A 14,942-nucleotide genomic window follows, 5' to 3' on the forward strand; every position below is an offset into this window, starting at 1 on the left:
GTATAGAAATGCCCTAGGACCCTTTCTCTCCCCAATCTGATCCTGGTACTGAGGATGGAACTCAAATTGCAAGATAGAGACCTGGAGTTTCAGGAAATGTAGTTTTGGTGCCTCTGTCACAGTTATAGCTGGATGTCAAATGACAAAGTAGGGAGGCAGGAGAAGGAGGCAGAGAAAGCGGTGGAGACTTCCCTCTCTTGCTCCATGGGACTAGATGAGCAACAAGCCAGGTAACTGGTTGGATGGAAGATATGGAAGCAGGTGGGCAGTCAGTCAGCTGAGAAGGAAGAGGGATATGGAAGTTCACAAGGATTTAAGCAAAAGATTTGCCCCACTTGTGCTCCCAATGCCATTACACATGGAACAGTGCAACTCCAATTGGACTTGAAATGAACCCATCTCTGTTCTGAAGTTTGTGGGAAACTGTTGGGTCCCCCTGCCTCGCCTTGTCAGTCTCTATTTAAACATGACCCGGGATGTTCATCCCACGTGATGCACCTCTAAACAACATATTTGTTGTTTTGTGTTCTATACCTGATGTTTCCTCTGGGACGTTATATTCAGTGGTTGAGAACATCTCCATTCTCCTAGCAGCAACTGCTCATTTTCAGTACAAGTCAATTACAAACAAGTTCCATGGGAGGTGGTGGTGGTGGGCTTTCATCCTTTTTGGTGTGAACTACAGCTATTTCTCTCTTTATCTTTGCTCAGCAACATCAGTTTGTATTAAACTCTACAATCTATAAATTGATGGTACTGAGTGAGCAGATGGAAGGCAGGGATTGAAAGGCAAGGTGAAGGGATCACATGATGCACATACCTTTCATCATAAGTCCAGTGCAGCTACTTGAATAGGTGCTTCAACATCTCCATAAGGACTGAATACTCTTCCAGATGTGCACATGGATTACAATGGAGCTACTTCAATGGTGCCACCACATTTCAAGACAGATGTCCACAAGGATCTACATATGGTTTGGGGTGACATTTCTTGGAGGCTATTTCTGATGAATCACAGTAGTGTGATATTATTATTATTATTATTATTATTATTATTATTATATTTATTTGTATCACGCTTTTTGCCCAATGCTGGGCCTCAGGGCGGCCTTACAAAGTTTAAAACATACATTGGGGGGGGGGAACAAAACCATAAACATTTAAAATACACAACAAAATTATAAGACATTAACATAGATGGAGGGCCAGATTATTCTCCAAAGGCCTGCTGGAACAAAAAAGTTTTTGCCTGCTTCCGAAAGCCCATCAAGGAGGGAGCCAACCTAGCCTCCCCAGGAAGAGAGTTCCAGAGCACTGGAACAGCCACCGAGAAGGCCCTCTCCCATGTTCCCAACTAGCGTGCCTGTGAAGATGGTGGGACTGAAAGAAGGCCTTCTCCAGAAGATCTTAAAGCACGGGCAGGCTCATAAGGGAGAATACATTCTTTCAAAATGGCATGGAAAATACAAGTTTATTCTCAATAAAATTGCCTTCTGAGAATTCCAAATGATATCTGTTCAAATCATTAACTAGAAGAATAAAGAGCTGGAGCATTTTGAGGCCTAATCTACACCAAGCAGGATATTGCATTATGAAAGTGGTATGAAAGCGGTATATAAAAGGCAGGAGCCACACCAAGCAGGATATAACACTGTGAAAGTGGTATGGGTATATGGTATGTGTCAATGGGCCTCAACAGTTGTCAGTGTACTTCAATACCACTATAAAGCAGTAGTGTGGCTCTTGCCTTCATATCACTTTCACAGTGCAATATCCTGCTTGGTATAGATCAGACCTGAGTTCTCAGAAGGCAATTGTAAAGCTACCCCTGAAGAAAGCCCCTAAAAATATCAGAGGCAAAACACATTGGGCTGTTTTGAAAACCGTTATTTTCCCCTCAATATCTTAAGATGTGTCATCTCTCTTGGATCTGTGATGGAAACTTCCCATTTGACAGCACTCATCTGAACCACTGGAAGGTCAACAAACCACCTTTGGTAAATAGTGAACCTGGCTTACTGCCCTCCTAGACCCTTTCTAAACCTAAGGATTATCCCAGGCAAATGGAGGGATCGTCCCTGCCTGCTCTTGGGATCCCCTGTGTGTCATTTGGATGCACGGGACGATCCCAGGACGATCCCGGGATATAGGCATGCCCCTAGCTTAATCCTCCTTGGGTGGCTCACCTCACACTTTGGGAACCATGATTCCCAAACATTGCATTTACAGTGAGAACTGTTCTGGGAGAGTGCAGAAAGGAAACGAGGCCCTTCCTGCCATTATTCCTTTGCAGCTTTAGTCAAATCCTTGCGAAATCCTTTCTTGTTTTAACACTATGCCAATATCAAAGTGGACTGTGCTCCTCTTTGCAAAGAAACAACTAATGACAGAGCTGTGCTTGTTTTAAAACTCCCTCGGACTAATAGAAAGCTGTTTAATCGGTTTGGGGTGAAACAGGGTTCAGACTCAATAAGTACAGGAGCCGAGAGAAACGGAAAGCCTCTGCTTAACGAGCAAACACGCTGTACAATTTGTAAAAAGGCTATCAAAGCTTGCAAGTTTATGAGATCTCAATTAAAGCGATTTGCTGTTAATTTAAAATATACCCTGGATGCTCAGATGTTGAATTAAACATACCGGGAGAGTTAAGAGTCCCCCCTTATTCAAATTATTATTTTACAAGGCATCATTGTCGTTGTACGTCCGTGCTAAGATCCACTCTACATCGGGATGAGGTTTAAACTTCTAGAATCATATAGCCAGAAGGGCAACAACTCCAACATCATGACATATAAGTTACTGAACAGATTATTGTTGTTATACTAGCTGAAACCTTCTGCCCATGCTCACGGGCAGAACACACATTGAACCGGTAGGGTCTTAGCCTAGAATGTATATCAGTACCAGGGCACAGGCCTAGAATAGGTGTAAGAACGGATTCACAAACACCATCCCCTAACTCCTCTAATCTTTCTCAATATTTCTCAACATGGTGTGGTCAGAACGTCGTCACAACTGTTAAGCAACCATGAGTTTGTTAGGCAGGTTGCTGTTTCAAATATACAATATGATTAGTCACTGTGGGCTCATCTGTGCGCCTCTTCTTAGAGTCAGAAGACCTAAAGACAGTAGTGCATGTGCTGGTAACCTCAAGGCTTGACTTCTGCAATGCGCCTACATAGGGCTACCATTGTACCTAGTTCGGAAACTTCAACTAGTTCAAAATATGGCAGTCAGGTTGGTCACCAGTACATCTAGGGGTGAGCATATTACCCCAACATTAAAATCATTCCACTGGCTGCCAATTAGTTTCCGGGCGAAGTACAAAGCGTTGGTCATCACCTTTAAAGCCCTAAATGGTTTGGGTCCAGGTTATCTGCGGGATCACCTTTTCCCATACAGTCCGCCCCACACACTCAGGTCCTCTGGGGTGAACTTACTTCAGTCAGCTAAAACTAGGCTGACATCAGTTTCCCAGAGGACCTTTTCTTCTGTTGCCCCCAGATTGTGGAATGGCCTGCCGGAGGAGATTCGTAAATTTAACTCTCTGTGTGATTTTAAGGCAGCTTTAAAGACTAGCCTTTTCTGGCAGGCCTATCCAGATCAATGTTAAATCAATAATTTTTTAAGATGTATTGATTCCTGTTCTAATGTTGTTCCATGCCTCGATCCAAAGGGAGAGGTGGGTAAGAAATAAATAAAAATATTATTATTATTATTATTATTATTATTATTATTATTATTATTTACAGCTAAGGGTGGAGTGGCAGGGAGAGGGGAGGATTGTGGACTTACCTGCTTCCGTGATCCTCCCCCAGCATCTATATGGACACACAACATTCCGGAAGGGAAGAGGGATGTCGCGGGCACCATGTCTTTTTTAATACAAGCCAGTCACACAGTGAAAAAGTAAGGAAACCCCCCATGCCCAACCACCACCTTCGCCATCTCTGGGATGGCAAAATTGCTGCTCCATATTGGGCACGGAGCCACCCCACGCAGCTCCATGCCCATTTGAGGATGGAAAAACTGGGAAATCTGCAGTCCCAGATATCTTGGGGAAAGTCTCTGGTCATCCTTGGTTGACAACGGGATCCCCTATGTGTCAAATGGATGCACAGGGATGACCTAGAGATGACCCCGGGATATATGCATGGTGTAGACATGCCCTGTGTCATCAGTGGGAACTAATGGTTCACAGGTAGTCTCCTTAGGGCTTGTATGTTCAGGGCTGGCATTAAGGGTAGGCATGGTGGGGTCCTTATCAAGGCCCCACACCCCAATAGGGCCCCACTGACAATAACTCCATGACGTTGCTACTCCTCTTCTCCATTGTTACCATTTTGTTCACTTGCTTCTCAGTCTGGTACTGAAAATGGTGCCAGTGAGAAGGAGGAGCAGAAGATACCACTGCCTGCTTGCTCACTGATTCTCTGCCTGTCAAGCAAGCAAGTGGGAGCAGTGATAGAGGAGGAGGAGTAATAGCCTCTGGTGACAATGTGCATGAAAAGGGAGATTCACTGATGGAAGGGACTCATTGAGGCAACCTGCCCAAGGGACTTCAAAAACCTGAGGCCAGCTTGAACTTCTCAGCTTCAATGAAGGCCCATGGGCAGCATGCTGGTGGTCAACAGTGAATCAGCTAGGAAGGAGGCTGTGGGGAGAACACTGGAATAGACACCTCATTCCTCTCACTTAGGATCTCTAAGCATATTGCAAGATCCTCCCTCTTTCCTCTCCTGCTGTAGACATGCCCTTGGGCACTCATGCAAGCGCCAGAGAAAGCCTTTGAGATCTACATAAGGGCTACAGGTAGCCCATATGTTTCCTGGGTCCTAGCTTCTAGTTTCAGTCCTTTCCCCCATCTGAGTCAAACCTGTTCAGGCTTACTCAGATACTGTCTACAATCTTGTGAAGGAGAAAGCACAGCCTTATGAACATTAGTATTATCCAAACATGGAAAAGGATAAATCAGTTCAATAAACAAAGCATGTTTTTTTCCATTGTGGAAAATGTATTGGTTGAACTGTGTGCCATTTAGACAACTCAGGAAAGTTTAAGTGCAGTTTTAATAAAGATAAATGTTTAGAACTCAAGGATTCCTAGATTTCATTTATTAATTTAATTAATTAATTAATTAATACCCCAACTTTCTAACAAAAGAGCACTCAAGTCAGATTGTGCATGCTTTAAAGATAAAATTTCATTTTCCAATTCTCCTACCTTCCTTTATGGATTTTTATTATTATTATTATTATTATTATTATTATTATTATTATTATTTCTCTTCTCTAAGGATAATAAATATTAAGGCCTTAGCTAGACCTAAGGTTTATCCCGGGGTCGTCCCTGCCTACTCCCGGGATATCCTGTGTGTCATTTACATGAACAGGGATGACCCCGGGACAATCCCAAGATAAATCTTAGGTCTAGCTAAGGCCTCTGTTTCAGTGATATAATAATAAGTAATTATAAAGATCTCTACTTTTTTATCCTTTAATTGTTCACTTTAAAAAAATAAATCTTGGCATCTCCACTGAATGCCATCTGCTCTTGGCACATCCTGAGAGAATGGAGAGTGGCTTTGTCAGATCAGGGATGAGAACAAAAAATTAAAACAAAGGGCAGCTCAAATGAAGAAAATGAAACTTAGGGTGCAGAGGAAAATGAAACCCATTGAAGGTTCTTCAGTCTTGCCCCAGCAAGGAGAACTACATTTTAAATCAATCACTTCTGTGTGTTTTTTTTAAACATGTAATTAGCCCAGCTGATGTAACCTTGAAGAAGAAGAGTCAAGATCACATAACCTGCAATTATTGTTGTCCCATGATTGGAACATGAAGACATGCTAGATCAAATCTTGAAATTTTGCTTAGCAAGCTATTCGTTTCCTGGTCATCTCGACTGCTTTTCTGTAACGTTTTGACAAGTTGGAGCCCATGAACATTTATTGTGAATATTTCCCCTCACAATTATTTCTGTAAGGAATGATGTATCAACCCCTGTTTTACTTAGGGATGTATGACAACTTTGTCACAGTGTGGTTTCAATCAGTATCTACTCAGTTTGCACATCATGGACTTGAACAAAATCTGTGGTCAAAGACAATTTCTGAACTTGCAATGTGGTTTGAAGAACCACAAAAAGAAAGAAACTAAAAATGTTTCCATTTTTTTAAAAAAAGTGCATGTTTAGAATGCATACTCTTGAAAATTGTGTAAAAATACACTTTTACCAATGGGAGAAAATACATTCATTTCTAAAATGTGCACAGTTGATGCATACATTTTGGGAAATGCACATAAAATAAGCACTAACTTTCACACTAAAAGAGAAAAGAAGCTCACAATCTCATATGGATATGAGTCAGAATGTCCATGTGTATTTGGAGGGGGGGAAATGAGTGTGCCCAATTTCTCGGTTGTACTGTCTGGTGATGTAATATGTGAGCAAGGCCTCCATGCAAGCAATCATGTGAAGGACTCACTTCAGTTGTTTCTGTCCCCCCCTCCATTATGAGAGGAAAGTTATAGAATGAGAATTGATGGTGCCCCAATGGTGAAATGCTCTCCCCAAAGAGTTTGCCATCTTCCTACCTATCCTTTTATATATATATATATAAAAAAAAAAAAATCCCAAGGCCTTTTCATGGTTTAATTCCCTGTGGAATTGGTCAGATGCTGATTTTCTATACTGTATGATTTGTTGTTTTAGGGTTGGTGTATTTTTATGGATTGCATCTTATTTTAATATCTTGAAATGACGTGTCTTGGAAGGGTAGGATAGAAATATCACAATTGACTGCACAAATTGGAAACCTGCCCAGCACATTATCTATGACCATAGCTAGACCGGGCAAAATCCTGAGCAGATCCCCGAGATCGTCCCTGTGCATCCAAATGATGCACAGGGGATCCCAGGATCAGGGAGGGGGGATCCCTCTCTTGCCCCAGGATCTCACCCTCCCCTTTAGGCCCAGTTTTTCCGTGGTCTCGGGCTGAGCCCAAGACTGCGGAACGTATGGCCGGGCACCGTGGTTTGCCCTGGCTCCTCGTGATTCCTCGTGATGAGCCAGGAGCTGCTCACTGGGTGCAGCGCCTCTCAGGACCACTGTGCCCATCGGGGGTGGGGTGGGGGGAGTGGGGAAAGTCATTTTTTTTAAAAAAAAATACCTTTTACGCACGCACATTTGTGCACTGCTGCTCCTTTAAGAAAATTTTTAAATGGCGGGTGCGTCGCCTCTCCATCTGAGGTCATCACACACCACATGTAAACAGAGGGAGATCTCACAATAAAACCATTGCAAGATCTTCACCCCTCCATCGCAGACTAACAGGTAGGTATAGCAAAGGCCTATCTCTTCCTTACCAGCTATTCCATGATTGGAATACTGTGTTCAGGAATGAACACATTATGACTAAAAATGTCACAACTCAAGATTTTAAATTTTCATTTGGAGAAATGAGAAATGTGCCTTCTGTCTGTCTTTTTCCTATATATTTCTCTCTCTCTTGTCAATATGAATATGTCAGTTATTAAGACCTGCAGGAGGCCCGTTGGTCAGTTACGTGGACAACAGCTTTCTCCTGTGTTGCTCCCCAACTATGAAAGGTGCTTCCTCATTGCGATCAGGCCCCTCTCTTGTGGCTTTCAGAAATGGTGTGAAGACACATCTCTTTAATTTAGGGTGCAATCATATGCATGTTTAGGTATGACTGGCTGGGGAATGCTGAGAGTTACACCACATTTTTTTTTTTGTCTAAACATGCATAGGGTTTTCCCCATCACCTTTTAAATTATGTAATTTTAACATGTTTTTAGTGGCCTGTGTTTTGTGGTTTTTTGATTTTATTGTTTTAAATTGTGCACTGCCTCAATATCGTTTCAGCCACGAAAGTGGTATATAAATGTTAATAACAAATAATATAAACATAGACCATAAAGCAATCCTATTTGTCCTGTGCTGCCTTAACAAAAGATGTTGAAATTATACAGATATGCAGTTAGAAAGCTGCCAAAATGTAGTGATGATGAAAGAGCAGGGGAGAAATGGACATCTCTACATGACAAAATTTGTCTAGTTTTGTACAACTCTCATGGATTCCACCAAAGAATTCTGGGAACTGTAGTCTGTTGAGAAAGCACTGTGTATTCTTTGTCACCTATCCCAGCCTTTCCCAGAGAGATACATTCCAAAGGGTTCTCCAGAGAGTGGAAATGGCTTAAACCAGTTTAAGGCTGCCATCTGATGTGCACACTTAAACAGGAGCAAGCCCCAGTTAAATCAGTAGGACTTAATTCCAAATAAATTAAGCGTAGTACCAACCTTTAATGCTCCCTTTAGAAAAGCGTCCCTTCCTAGTTTGTTACACTGTTCCACATCTTAATGTACATATGGGGTGAAACTGCAAAACGTTTGGCTAAGCATGTCTGCCATTCATCACAGAATGAGGCTATGTAATGTATGCATGAATGGCATGCAGCTATATGACCGGAATACCTGGCAGCTGTTCTACAAGCTGCGCGGAGGGGGGCGGAGGCGGATTGGCTGTTTTTCAACAATGATGCTTATTCTGTGTTCTGCAGATACACTGGAGTCAGCACGTAGAAACAACAGGGAGGTAGTTCATCATGCTGAGCAGGTCATGGCTAGCTGGAAAGATTAAATGGAGAGAAAACAATAACAATGCTACGGTGACTGGGCCACGTCTCCGGAAAGCTGCCAGTGGGCCAGGCCACGGAAACAACAACAACACAAAACAACTGTATGGGCTCACTGAAGGGGGGGGGGGTGATGGGATTTTGTCAGAGGCAACATGGATCTTTTCCATTCCAATAAGCAGGTGCTGCATAGGGGATGAAGCCAGTGTAAGGAAGAGCTGGTCTCCGTGGAAATGTTTGGCCTGAGATAATGTTATCTTTGTAGAAAGGAAAGGACTGGGAGTGTCTCACGCATACACTTAGGCCTAAGCTACACCAAGCAGGATAGTGCACTATGAAAGCGGTATCTAAAAGGCAGGAGCCACACACCTGCTTTATAGTGGTATTGAAGTGCACTGACAACTGTTGGGGCCCATTGACACAGACCATGTACCGCTTTCATACAGCATTCATTGTGCTATATCCTGCTTGGTGTAGATGTGTCAATGGGCCCCAACAGTTGTCAGTCCACTTCAATACCGCTATAAAGTAGCAGTATGGCTCCTGCCTCTTATATACCACTTTCATAGTGCAATATCCAGCTTGGGGTAGATTAGGCTCAAGCTCCCTGACCCTCTTGATTCACATTTTATTTTGTAAGTTGATCTCTCTCTCTCTCTCTCTCTTTCTCTCTCTCTCTCTCTTTCTCTCAAATGGCTAAGCGATGCACTAGCTTTGAGAGCCACCTTTCCTTCCTTCTTTCTCTCTTTTCCCAGAATGTCTCTGGAATCCACATGACATTCTTAGCCATGTTCTTCATCTTTGAGCCTCATTCTTTCTGTGAAATGGGTATTGCAGCAGAAAACTCTGGGTTCAAAAGAGTTGTTCTGTGTTTTGAATCTCAAACCCCACTTGTATTTAGGTTCTTGGGCAAGTTCCATTTCTTGAAGTCTTCTAGGAAATGTGTGTTTTGTGACTGGCCACGCCTGCCATGGCAGACATTTTGTGAATGGGCCAGCCTCATGGCAGCCATTTTTTTAGAGCAACCATGACACTCTCCAACTTCCAAATGTGTCCACCAACCCCCAAAAACGGTTGGATATGCCTATCTTGATGTGTGAGTAGTTCCTTTTGATAGGGGGTATTCCTTCAGATATCCTGATCCTAAATCACATGTGGCTTTACTAGCACATTGAATTGGGCCAGTCAACACAGGAAGCAGGGAAGAAGATTCTCCCAGGCTCTGCAGGAGCCAGGGATGAATCTTCACTAGACTTTATCAGAAAGAATGCTAACAACTTAGGCCATTGCTAGACCTACCTGATAATCCGATGGTGAGGAGGGGCCAGCCCGTGCTGGGCTGTCACTCCAATCCACACATCAGATGCGACAGGCTGCAGGAAAGCCCTGTCACGTCCGCCATTTTGTATGTAGCATTAAAGGGTCGAGTGCACAGGAGCGCACCAGTGGCAAAGGTAAATCTTTCTTTTTTCTTTTTAATCATTCTCCCCACTCCCCCCTGGCTCCAATCTCCCTGCCCTGGCTCTGATCTCCCTGACCCCTGGCTCCGATCTCCCTGACCCCTGGCTCCGATCTCCTTGCCCCCCCCTTGCTCCTATCTCCCTGCCCCCCTGGCTCCGATCTCCCTGCCCCCTGGCTCCTCTCTCCCTGCCCCCTGGCTCTGATCTCCCTGCCCCCTGGCTCCAATCTCCCTGCCCTGCCCTGATAGCCACAGCGCTCCTGCGGAGCACTGCTCCCCGTCCACTGCTTTTCCCGGCTACTCACAAGTAATTGCGGTAGCCGGGAAAAGCAGTGGACCGGTCTACATGCTCACGGTCTCAGGCTCAGCCCAAGACTGCAGGAAATACCGGGCTACAACTGTAGCCAAATACCCTGGGGCAAGGGAGGGTTACCCCTGCCTGACCCCGGGATCCCATGTGCGTCTTCTGGATGCACAGGGGTGAGTTCAGGGTTCACTCCAGGCTAAACCCTGGTCTAGCCATGGCCTTAGAGTCTGTGGGAACTCAGCTTTCCGCAGAGGGGTAAGGGACTTTAGAGTTGACCGATCCCAGAGTCTGCTGCAGACTCAACCGGGAAGAGCTAAAATAAGGCAAGAAGCTATGAGCTCAGCTAGCTTCTTACCAAAGGCTTCTTCAGAGGAACCCTCCCTGAAGTAAAGTGGCTCAGGGGAAAAAAACCTTTCTTTTGTTGAAAGGACAATTGTCTAGCTTAGTCTGCCAATCCACATGGTTGCAGTACAACCAACAAGGCCTCCTCCAAAATTCTTAGTGATTGCACACATCTATATTGGGGAAGGCAATCTCCCAGGTGACTTTATCCTAAGCTGTTAAGGGCTTTATAGGCCAATAGCAAGGCCTTGAACATGACTCAATAGGTAATATCCAACACAGTCACTTCAAAACCAGTGTAATGTGTGCATGGCCATGTGTCCCATTCCACATCCTGGCTGCTGCATTCTTTCAGCTCTCAGGCCAAGCACAAGGGTGGTCCCACATAAAGTGCATTTCGTGTATTTTCTACAATGTCCCTTCTCTACAATGTGAAAAGTGCATTCCCACCCACCCCACCCCAAGTTAAGAAGTCATTTATTTTAGTAGCAGTCATCTTGTTCTCCTAAATAAGTGACAATGCCTGGGATATTAATTTCTTTGCCACTGAGTTCTACCAGGGCAGGGCAAAGACTCATTTGTAAAATCTGTCATTGAAAAGGTGGTCCTTTGAATGCCTACCATCATTTCTGTGCAACATATGCATGAGTCCCACATGGCACGATGGACACTTCCTGCAACACACTCAAATAAATCTGCTTCTATTCGGCATGGAAATCACGGAATTTTTCTGTGTTGCTATTCAGAATTGCTCCAGATAATCAATTATTTTCAATAGGAGGCTCACAGGGATTTGATTCGAAGGCAAACCATAAATGAACTAATGATTTGGTGGTAATAAAATCCCAGATCCTTTTTGCATTTCATTGCATTCATCAAAGCCTTATGCTTTTAAGACATATTTCGGATAATTAATTTGTTGCTAGAGGGTGCATCCATTACAGCTTTTATTTATATAACAAACAAATATGTTTTTAATAAATGATGGTAATAGAAGCCAGGTTGGTGACAAGCAGTTTCATTAGTTATAACAATTAGTTGCAAAGTGTGGATTCCTTCCAGCGCTCAGACTGCATGTATCACCCTTGGGTGTTGTTCAAATGCTTTGGAAATGTCATGAACTTGGATCCACTACAGCTCCTCAGCTGAAACTCAGACATGGACAGCCTGGGTCAAGGTGACAAATTCTCAGACTCACAGCCACAAAATAATGATAAGAACACAAGGACTCTGCTGGATCAGACCAAGGGTCCATCTAGTCCAGCAGTCTGTTCACATAGTGGCCAACCAGTGGTCAATCAGAAACCAATAAGCAGGGCATGGTGCAACAGCACCCTCCTGCCCATGTTCCTCAGCAGCTGGTGTATACAGGCTTACTGCCTCTGATACTGGAGATGGCACATAGCCATCAGGACTAGTAGCCATTGATAATCTTCCCCCCCAGGAACTTATCCAACATCCAAATTGGTGGCCAGCATTACTATCTTGTGGTAGTAAATTCCATAATGTAACTATGCACTATGTGAAGAAGAACGTCGTTTTATCTGTACCGAATGCCCTATCAATCAGCTTCATGTGATGATCCCGAGTTCTAGTATTATGGGAGAAGTAGAAAAATCTCTCCCTATCCACATTCTCCATACCATGCATAATTTTGTAAACCTCTATCATGTCTCCCCTTAACCACCTTTTTTCCAGGCTAAACTATCCCAGCTGTTGTGACCTTCCCTCATAGGGGAAATGCTCCAGCCCCTTGATCATTTCAGTGGCCCTTTCTGCAAATTTTCCAGCTCCACAATATCTTTTTTAAGATGTGGCAACCAAAACTGTACACTGCATTCTGACTGTGATTGCACCATAGATTTGTGTAAAGGCAGTATGATACTGGCAGTTTTATTCTCAACTCCTTTTCTATTTATGCCTAATATGCAGTTTGCCTTCTTTACTGCGGCCACACACTGTGTTGACATTTTCATCAAGATGTCCAACACAACCCCAAGATCTCTTTCTTGTCTGCCAGTGCCAGCTCAGATCTCATCAGGTTATACCCAAAGTTGGGATTTTTTGCTCCAATGTGCATCACCTTAAACTTGCTTACAATGAACCGCATATGCCATTTGGATGCCCCATTTAGTTATGTGGTCTCATTAGTGCTGAATAGAGAGGAATAAGGACTCCAGACATCTTTAATACAATGCTTGTTCTAATGCAGCCCAGAACTGCATTAGCCTTTTTAGCGGCTATCTCACACTACTGATTCATGTGCAGCTTGCTGCCAACGACCACACAGGAATGTTGGCTTTGCATAATTTTGTCCAATGATTGGCATATGTTATTGGTGACTCTAACTTTGGCCGAATATTGGGTTTAAGCCAATCATTTGGTTCGAGTTCCATTCTCTCTCTGTGTGTGTGCTTATGTGCACATGTGAATAATCTGCCACTTCAATAACAGTGTGCAAAATTACTTTGCAGAGTAAGAAAGGCAGAATACGAGCCTGAGCTTTCAGTGTAACACAACACCCATTTAATAAAACATAATACATGGCATGAAAGGGAAAGGAAGATCAAAGTTCCATCTGACAAACCTAAGATCCCCTGCTCATGCAGCTGCATCATATAGTCTGTCTAATATACATGACCCATCTGTAGATCCTGAAGAAGAGGCAGGAAACATATTGCAGAAAATGTGGGATCTTCCATAAGAGCCTAAGGGCGTTGCTAGACCTGCCAGGATAAGCTGGCAGGGAGGCGGGGCGATGGCGTGCTGACGTTAGTGTGCGCCGCCCCAGCCTCCAGACGTGGGACGCGCAGGGACATCAGGATCCCTGCAGCGTCCGCCATTTTTTTTAAAGTTTAAAGGGGCCACGTGCGGCCCAAAGACTCCGGACCAGGTAAGTCCGTTTTTTAAAAAACTAAGCCCCCCCAAGACATCCCCCCAGCCCCCCCTCCCCTCCCCATCCCTGATGCCTGTGCCATCCACCCTCCCTGTCCCCGGCCTTGCCCGGGCGGCAGTGCCCGCCGCTTCCCCGGGCGGCTGTCCACCCACTCCACGCCGGGCCTTGCCCAGGCAGCGGCGCCCGCCGCTCTCTCTCTCACCTGCCCTCCCCCCTTGCCATCCCCAATGCCTGCTCTCCCCCCTCCTGCCGGGTCCGGCTTCCCCCCCACCCCGCCCCGATGGGCACAGCGCCGCTGTGCCCAGTCCGCAGCTTTTTGCGGCTACTCGTAAGCGAGTAGCCGCAAAAAGCCATGGAAGTCTCTAGACGTTCTGCAGCTCTGGCCTCAGGCCGGAGCTGCGGAAAAGGCGCGCCAAAAGCGACTTTTCTTATGGCGCGTTAGAGGAGGCTTCAGTGTGGCCTGGGGCCGGATTCCCCTGTGCGTCCTGTGGACGCACAGCAGGGAAACCGGCTCTCAAGGCGCACTAAGGCCTCATCTAGCAAGGCCCTAAATCCCACCACCACCTTGGGCCACGGGCCATGCACCTCGAATTTCTGCCAGCCTTGGGTCACCACAGAACCCCCACCAAATGAGAACAGCAAACCACAACCAGAGACAGCATCACATTCCATATCACGCTCCCATAATTTTATAACATCTCTTATCAGTCATGTTCAGAAAGAAAGATTTCTTAAAATATATAGGAAGAGCTGGCTCAAAGGGGACGGTTCAAGAATTTGCTAGAGCTACAGCACCAGTAAAAGAGTCTGTGGCCCCAGCAGTGCCACCATCACTGTGCAGACCAAGAAGATCAAATATCACATGAAAGCATCTGTGGTTTCCATGCTCCGTATGTTCCTGATTTAGGTGACACCCTGCTGGTTAAGGCTTTTGGTTAAGCAGCAGGGTTTAAGGTGTCTTGTGCAATGTATTTTGCTAAACCCTGGTCACTCACTAACCACAGTCGGACCGTCTGCAGCAGGGTTGGTGGCTCTAACCATGGCTTAAAGTATTGTGTGCGACAGCATGGCTTGCGGTTAGTGCTAACCTCAGAGAACCACAGTTTCGCTAAACAGAGAGCCTGAAGTGTCACCTGAAAAGACCTCCCTAGGTCATTAGTTCCATTTTCATACTGCTCGAACAGTCAGGAAGTTTTTCCTGTTGTCCAGCCGGAATCTGGCTTCCTGTAACTCAAGCCCATTAGTCCATGTCCTGCACTCTGGGATGATCGAGAAGA

Source organism: Elgaria multicarinata, chromosome 4, assembly GCF_023053635.1.
Source record: "Elgaria multicarinata webbii isolate HBS135686 ecotype San Diego chromosome 4, rElgMul1.1.pri, whole genome shotgun sequence".
NCBI lineage: Eukaryota > Metazoa > Chordata > Lepidosauria > Squamata > Anguidae > Elgaria > Elgaria multicarinata.